This window comes from Tupaia chinensis, unplaced genomic scaffold (genome assembly GCF_000334495.1).
Source record: "Tupaia chinensis unplaced genomic scaffold, TupChi_1.0 Scaffold145185_1, whole genome shotgun sequence".
In the NCBI taxonomy this organism is placed as follows: domain Eukaryota; kingdom Metazoa; phylum Chordata; class Mammalia; order Scandentia; family Tupaiidae; genus Tupaia; species Tupaia belangeri.
This window is the reverse complement of record NW_006205045.1, coordinates 1,472-9,964: the sequence shown is the minus strand read 5'-3', so window position 1 is coordinate 9,964 and position 8,493 is coordinate 1,472.

The following is an 8,493-nucleotide window of genomic DNA, read 5'->3' as shown; positions in this document are numbered from 1 at the left end:
GTACATGTGTGTGCATGCCCAAAATCCCAAGAGGACAGTGGAGGAGAGGGGATTGTGGCATGGCCATCCCCCTGGATGGTGATTTCTCACTTTCCCTCTGTCTCTCTCACTGTCACTCCAGTGAGCCTAAATGCCCTATTTCAAAAACCACCCCTCCCCCCAAAAAACAAAGTCAGATCTGATCATGTTACCCCCTTGTTGAAAACCTATCACTTCTCTTTGCTGTAAGGTTAATGATCTCAATCCTCCAGCTTTATCTACATGATTTATATTATCTTTCTTTATCTGTGTTCCAGCCACTGTCTTCCATGTTTGTTCCAGCAACGGAGTTTTATATTTTCAATAATTTTAGCAAGTTAGAATTGACATGTGATAAACCGCACACACACAGAGTGTACACTTGGTGGGACCAGCAGATGGTGTAATGGTTAAGTTGCTGGACTCCCACATAATAGACTGTGGTTGGAGTGGCAGATCAGGCTGCTTAAAAAACTCATTGGGTGCATGTGTATGTGTGTGCCCAAAATCCCTAGAAGAGAATGGAGGTCAAGGGATTGTAGTGTGGCTGTCCCCACTGAGGTGTGAATTCTCACTTTCTGTCTCTGTCTCTCCAGCAAGTGCACATACCCTATAACAAAAATCTCTCAAAAAAAAAAAAAAAAGTGTACGCTTGGTAAGTGTCCTTCCTTCTTTCTTTCCTTTCTTTTTCTTTCTTCATGCCACTTGCTGAGCCTTCATTTGTTAAGTCTTGACATATATATTCAAATGAGACCATTGCAGTCATCAAGATAGTTAACATATCCATCACCTACGAGTGTGCCATTACAATCTTTCATTATGAAACCACTAAATTGTGCTCCACAGTGTTTAAGCCACTTTCTATCAGCATTGTATGAGAGTTCCATTACACTTATTATTATAATTTTTCTTTTCCCCAGATTTTAGCCATTCTAATGAATGTGTTCCATGTATCTCATGGCTTTTTAATGTGCATTAACCTAGTGTTGAGCATGTTTCTGTGTGTTTGTTTGCCATTCTGTATATCTTCTTCAGTGAACTATCTTTTCAACTTTTGCCATTGAAAAAATTAGGTAATTTATTATCTGATTTGTTTAATTTGTAGAGGATTTTTAAATACATATTGTGAATACAATTCCTTATCAGCCTTTTTTTTTTTTTTGCTGTGATTTATTTTTCCAGTTTATGGTTTGACTTTTTTCTAAAATTATCTTTTTTGTGGTTTAATTTGCCAGAGGGCACATGTACTTATTGGGAAGAGACAGAAAGTGTGTGCACACGCATGTGAGAGAAAGCAAGCACGCCCCCTCCCCCCATGTGGGAAGGTCATGCTGCTGCAATCTCTTTTCCTCCATTTCTCTCTCCTGTAGGATTGTGGGCACTCATACATGTGCCCAACATGGTTTTCAAGCTGATGGGTCAGGACTCAGACCGCATAGTCATACACATGGAATCCAGTAGCCTCAGCCACCACACACCATGAGCTGGCCTAGGAGTCGCTTTTGAAGAGCAGAAGTTTTTAATTTTGAAGAGTCCAGTTTATCTGTTTATTCAATTATGGATTTTGCTTTTTGTGTAATATCTAAGAAATCTTTGTCTAGTGTAAGCCACAAAGATTTTATCTCATGCTTTCTTCTAAAAGTTTAATAGTTTTAGTTGTACATTTAGGGCTATAATTTGTTTTGAGTTCATTTTTGTATACCATGTGAGATGTGGATTCAAAATTATTTTGGGAATATAGATATTAAGTTTGACCAACAGCAAATGTCTTTATCTTATTACCATTGTACCTTTCTGGAAAATAATTTGATTGGGGCCAGCAGGTAGCACAAAGGCAAAGGCACTGGACTCCCATGTGGCTGACAGCAGTTCACATCCCGGACCTGGTGGTTTGAAAATCACTCTGGGCATGTGTGTGTGTGCCCAAAATCCTAAGAGGAGAATGGAGGAGAAGGGATTGTGGTGTGGCCTTCCTCTTAAACTAGGCTTTAGTGTTGACTCTAGCCTTGGCCCTTCCTGATAGCACTAAACCTTTTCACTGACAAAAGAAAAGGCATAGCAAAAAGAGTCCTAGCCCAAACCTTGGGACCATGTAAATGGCCAGTGGCTTATTTACCAGAGAGACTTGATTCAGTAGCAGTGGGGTGGCCAGCCTTTCTTTGAGCAGTAGCAGCTACACCCATGCTAGTAAAAGAGGCTGACAAATTGACTTTGGGGCGGGAACTGATTCTCACTGCACCTCATGCAGTAGAGATGCCTCTCTGAGCCATACCTGAAAAATGGATATTAAATGCCTGGGTAACTCAATACCAAGCTCTTTTACTAGAGCCTCTAATTAAGTTCCAGAAGCATGTGGCCTTGAACCCAGCCACCCTGCTACCAGATGATGATCCTGAGGAGCCCATCCACAGCTGTCTCGATGTGATAGACGTAATCCAGTCCACCCGACCAGATTTGAGGGATACCCTGCTCCCTCAGCTGATGAAATCCTATTCACAGGTGGAAATAGTTTCATGCAAAATGGAGTCAGGTACTCAGGTATGGCAGTGGTCACAGTGGAATGAGTTATATGGCCCCAATCTCTTAACCCAAGGACATCAGCCCAGAAGGCAGAACTTACTGCTCTAACCCAAGACTTACTATGGGCAAAATGTAAGACTGACCACTTACACTGATAGCTGGTATGCCTTTGCTGCTGCCCACGTACATGGGGTAATCTACAAGGAAAGGGGCCTTCTGATTTCAGCTGAGAAGGACATTAAAAACAAAGAAGAAATCCTAGCCTTACTGGAGGCCATATGGTTACCTAAAGCTGTGGCCATTGTGCATTGCAAGAGACATCAAAAAGGGGACCCCTTGAGGCCGAAGGGAAGAGGCTGATCAGGGAGCTTGGGAAGTGGCCTTAAAACCAGTGGGGCCCCTTCAAGTCCTTATTGCTATGCCCGTCCCAAACCTCCCAGCTTCACCTACTTATACAAGAGGAGAGGAGAAATTTGCTAAGGAACAGCAAGCGGTCCAAGAACTGTCTGGATGTCTGAGTCTTAATGTCAAAATTTAGGAGCACTTGTCACATCAAAATCTGTGACCACAGGCCCTGGACACTGTCCTCAAGAGAGCAGGAGGCAGGAAGGATGAACTGTGGCCTACATTTGTGTGTGCATCCCCCAGGAATAGGCTATTAGTTGTGTCACGTGCCTTCTTTCAGGTGTTGTCTGACACCTATGTATCTCTAGGTAAGGAGAAGTGTCTCAGGGCTGGCATGGAGAAAAGATTGGTTCCACTGAACACTTGTCCCTGGAGTTTCTGGTCTGTCCTGCTCATGACTTGTAAAGTGTGGTCATCATTTTGGGCTGTGGGAGTGACCAAGTTCAATGCAGGGAGGAATGCACCTGCCTGTCTACATTCTGATGTCAGGTTGGACAACACCAAGTGGGTTTCCTTGGTCCCCTCCCTCATCCGGGTGGAGAGACAGTTGCCCTGCCACAGGGTTGTTTGTTCCCACCATTTTCACAGTTCTCCTGTGGGTGCTGGTCATGTCATTTCCAGGGTTTTCAGTTGTGCCTATGTAGAGGATAGGAGCAGGATGAACAGTTTCAATTACCTTGTTCATATGGGAATTCCTGCTCACTGTTTCCTTTGCTCAGCATGCCTGCTGACAGCCTAACTGTTGTATAGGTTGGTAGTGGACAGCCTCCAGTACAGCAGCCTTAACAGTCCCAGCACCCCAGTAGACAGCCGTGTACATGCCAGACCCCACTGAGCTCTGATGCTGCTTCCCTGTAGACTGTGTTTCATAACTGCATGAGTCAGTGTCAGGTGCAGTGCCTACTTGTCTGTTTTAGTTAAGGTTCTTAAGTGCAGTTTTTATACTGTGATAGCTATCATATAAAAATCTTAAGACTTTGCACGTGTGCTTCAATCTCCATTAACTGGACAGGCAGTGACTATGCTAATTCTTCACTGAGCAAATTGTTTTGCTTCTAGTTTCATTGGAAATGGTCCAAGATTTTCAGAAATAATGATGTTACTTGGTATAGATTTTTTTCCCCAGAAAGTCATTAAAAAGTGTAAAGGCTTTGGATACTCAATCTCTTTCTAAAATCTATTTAGAAACTTGAAATAGTTTTAAATCAGATTTTGTTTTTTGGGATCTGATCCTAATTGCTTAAAAACCATATCAAGGGGCAGGGGGAACCTGCAAGTGGCATGGTGATTTCGGGCACTGGACTTCCTACATGGCCGAACGTGGTTTGAGTCCTGGACCTGGTGGCTTGCTTTCTTACTTTCCCACTCTCTTGCTCTCTCTCTCTGTCCTCTCTGGTCTAATTAAAATAAGTAAATAAAATAAAATAAAATAATTATTTAACAAAAGGAAAAAGAAAGACCAACACACTGTGGCCCTAGGCTTTTGTGTCCTGTATCCCAACCGGGTAGAGAAATGGAGGAGAAATGATTCCAACTTGATCACGCCCTATTAGGGAATATGATCTCTTTTTCACTCTCTCTCTGACAGACAGAAAGTGAGAAATCACTCTCAGGAGGGATGGCCACACCTCAATCCCTTTTCTCCATTCTCTTCTTGGGATTTTGAGTATCCGTGGACATGTACTCATATCACCTGACATGAGTTTCAAGCCTCTGGGTTGAGTCTGGTACTCAACCCATGATCATTCACATGGGAGTCCAGTGTCTTAACCTCAATGCCTCTTGCCAGCTCTAAGATCATGTCTCTTTTACTTTTATTTTATTTTTTTACACTTGTATCCACAGTGGTTGGCCCACACTTAATGCTGCTGAAGTATCAATGTACAGAGTGAGTACAGAATGAAACTCCTACACCTAATATTGGTTATGACAAAAGCCAATCAGTGTCAAGAACAAGCGGTGTGCTCCTGACCTGCTCTTCATGGAGGGACGGTGAACAGAGCCTTCGCCCCTTCAGGTCAGTGATGACTTCTTGGCTCCACACAGGCACTCCTAATGCTTCATCTTGCCACACAGCTCTTTGCCACACAGCTCTCCATGGTTTATGTTAACACTGACTTTCCTGATTTCTCTTCATCTTCTCTCTCCTCTCCTTTTAGTCTCTTTTGTGGATTGAGATAGGAAAGTTTCTGTGGACCCACATTTCAGAAGCAGTATTTGTCCTCACTGGTGTTCTTTGTCTAGACCCCTCAGCCCCTGCCTAGAGTGCCAGGTTGGTCCTGGGTTTCCTTCTGTGCTTGGACAGAACTGCTCACATGTCTCATGAGACTTTCCTGGCTGTCTCATGTTCCTCCAACGTGGCTCCTTAACTGTATGCCTCTCCTCTCACAGCAGAAACAAAGCAAACATTAGCAAAAATCCTCAAGACAAAAGAAAACCATTCCCTTGTTTTGCTGGTTCATTTTTTTTTCTCTGCTCCCTGTTGGCACAGTTTTCTAGTGCAAGCCAGAAAACTGGGAGTCCGGCTAGTTCCTTAACCTAGTCCCCACACCAACCCCTGGTCTCCTGTGGGAAGCTTTCACGTGTCTGTCTGCTGCCTTTTCTCCACTCGCACTCCCCGACTACAGCACAGTTACCACCACTCACATCACCCCCAGCTCTGAGCACAGTAAACGGCTGGTTAAAGATTAGACTTACCAACAAAACTTATGCAAAATATTTTCATAATTTATACCATGGAGCTGAAGGAAGTTTTTTTCTTTCTTTTCATCATGGGTCTCCACCTTAGGGGATCAGTCCTGTGGGGAAATTTACAGAATTAGATGGAGAGTTACATGCAGAGAGCTTCATGCCAGAGAGAGCAGAGAATGTCTGTAATGATATAAACCTCAAAATGCAGAGTGGGCAAGTAACCAAAGGGACAGCTACTTAAGAGCTTCCATACACTGCTCTGAAGACAGCAGACATAGTTAGTATGTCAGTAAAATGGTATATGAAGTCATAAACCTGCTATTTTCTAAGATATTTAGGTTACCTACATATACATATACATATACATATACATATACATATACATATATATTTCATTCAGAATTTCAGTATTACATACACAGTGTCACGAGCTTTGAAACACTCGTGGCAAAGGTATATCATGAAAACAACATGGGCAGGCCTGGAGAGGTCTGACATGGAAGGGGCACTGTGCTGAAGAACCTGGTGCAAGAATGATGGTCATGGGGGTGGAGAGAGGGGACAGAGACCTCTGGGACAGCTTGAAGCTGATGGCAGTGTCCCTGGTGCCCTGCAAGTAGCCCCTCTACAGAGTTCTACTGCCTCATGTGCCACTCTCCCATACTCTAGCAATATGAGTCAAGGTGACAACTCCTGTAGTAGACCCCACTGGTGCTTGCTGCTTCCCCAGGGTCAGAGGAAGCAGTGGTGCCAGTTCCAAGGATGCTAGGGTGGCAGCAACTTGGCCTTGATGGCAGCAATGTGGCCTAACTTGAGATTGTCACCATCATTGCAGTGGACCCAATGGGCTGCGTGCTCTAAGAGGACAGGTGGCCACATGCAGGCAGAAGTAGTGTGTGCTGCAGCCAGGCTGGCACCCAGGGCAGGCACTGGGCACTGCTTGCCTGTCCCATCTGTGATGAGTCATACGGGAGAAGGGCATGTGGCATGTGACAGGCGAGTTTGTGGCTCTGGGTGGGCACCAGGCTTTAGGCAGATGCTTGTCAGGTGGATTCATCCTGGTCACAGATGGGGTACTTTCAGTGTCCATGGAGTCACCCCAGTGCTTCTAGTGTGGGCCCAGAAGAAGAGTCTGGCAGCACAAGTGAGCTTGGTCTGGCTTCTTTACACTAGAGGTGGCCTGCAACTGGTGCTGCTGGTGACCTGGGACATCAACACAGGGAGCAAGGGAGAGACAGTAGAACAGTGGGAGACTAGGAATCCCCTGTGGCCTCCTCTGCAGCCTGTGCTGACAGGACATGATTGACAGGTCAAGCTGGACTGGAAGCATAACCCAGGAGAAGGAGATTGCACGAGCTGCCTCCAGAGCTCAGAACACCTGAGCAGCTGGGAAGATGGCTGCATGGAGGAGGCCAGGACCCAGTGTGCTCAGAGGACTATACAGTGAAGCAGAGTCTGGCCCTGAGCACTTTATGCTCATACCTCATATCCAGGGTGCAGGAGGCAGCAGAGGGGTCCTGCATTGTGGGGCAATGGCTGCCATGGCCATACTGAACTGGAGGCAAGCTGCAGCCTAGCTTCTAGTTTTTCCCACCATGTGAACTTGGAGTGGCAGTGAAGCTTGGGGACCTCATAGCTCTGACCCAACCTAAAGCCCATCACATTACAGATGGTATGCAACCAGGTGAATCTTCATTTCCACTTTTGTCAGGAAACCCCCTGTTGTGTCCAGTGGTGGTGATCTTATTTGTCATCCCCAGTTGCAGGGGACCAGCGTTCTCCCTCTCTGTACATCCTCACTGGCACAGGTTCTCATTCACCTCCTTCTTCATCAGTGATCTGATCACTGTCAAGAGGTTTGAAATGGCACTATCTTCCTTGGTGACAAGTGATGTGGAACACTGGGTTGGTTCCTGTACCTGATGGCCATGTGTGTGCCTTGTTTGGGGAAGGAGCTCAAAGGTCCTGGAAGATCCTTTTCCCACTTCTTGTCAGGTTATTTGTTTTCTTGCTGTCTGGTGGTTTGACTCCTTTGTCTCTTCTGGATACCAATGCCTAGTCTCATGGATGAGCTCAAAGGTCCTGGAAGATCCTTTTCCCACTTCTTGTCAGGTTATTTGTTTTCTTGCTGTCTGGTGGTTTGACTCCTTTGTCTCTTCTGGATACCAATGCCTAGTCTCATGGATGTTTTACAGACATTTTCTCCCATTTCTCAGGGAGTCTCTTGATGTTTCCCTGGCTGAGGAGAAGCTTCTTAGTGTGAGGCAATCCCATTTGTACCTCAGAATTCATGGAGGCCACACTATTGTGACTTGGGACCATCTTGCCCTTCAGCTTCCGATCACCCTCAGAGAACTCTCTCCTCAGTGATGGGCTTAGTGTTTCAAGTGATGCAGTTTGGGAAGGCGCACACTCATGTGCTGCCAAGAAGTCATTCAATGCAAAAATATAGAAGGGGAGGCAGGGAGGGCAAAGGTGGACAGGATGATGGTACAGAACAGGTGGGCAGGTGGATGGTAAAGAGGAGTTAACTTGTCTTCCTCAGAGAGGTTTGGTGCCCTGCCTAGAAATCACAGTCATCTCTGTATGACTGACAATCCACAAATAAAAAGACATGACGTTCTGCACAACTGGTGTCTTTCGGTGGTCAGGTTCTTGAGAAAGCAGCTGTCCCTCCTATGGTGTGGAGAGTGGGTTGAAGTGAACCTCTCTTACAGCTTGCTTTGAGGTTTAGCTTTAAAAACTACTTATCCAAAGAAAAAAAAAGCATAACGATGAAGGCTCAGGACATTGCCATGTGAGAAGTGATTGAAGGCTGGGCAGAGATCTTAGAAAACAGATGGTTCAAGAGGTTCAGCC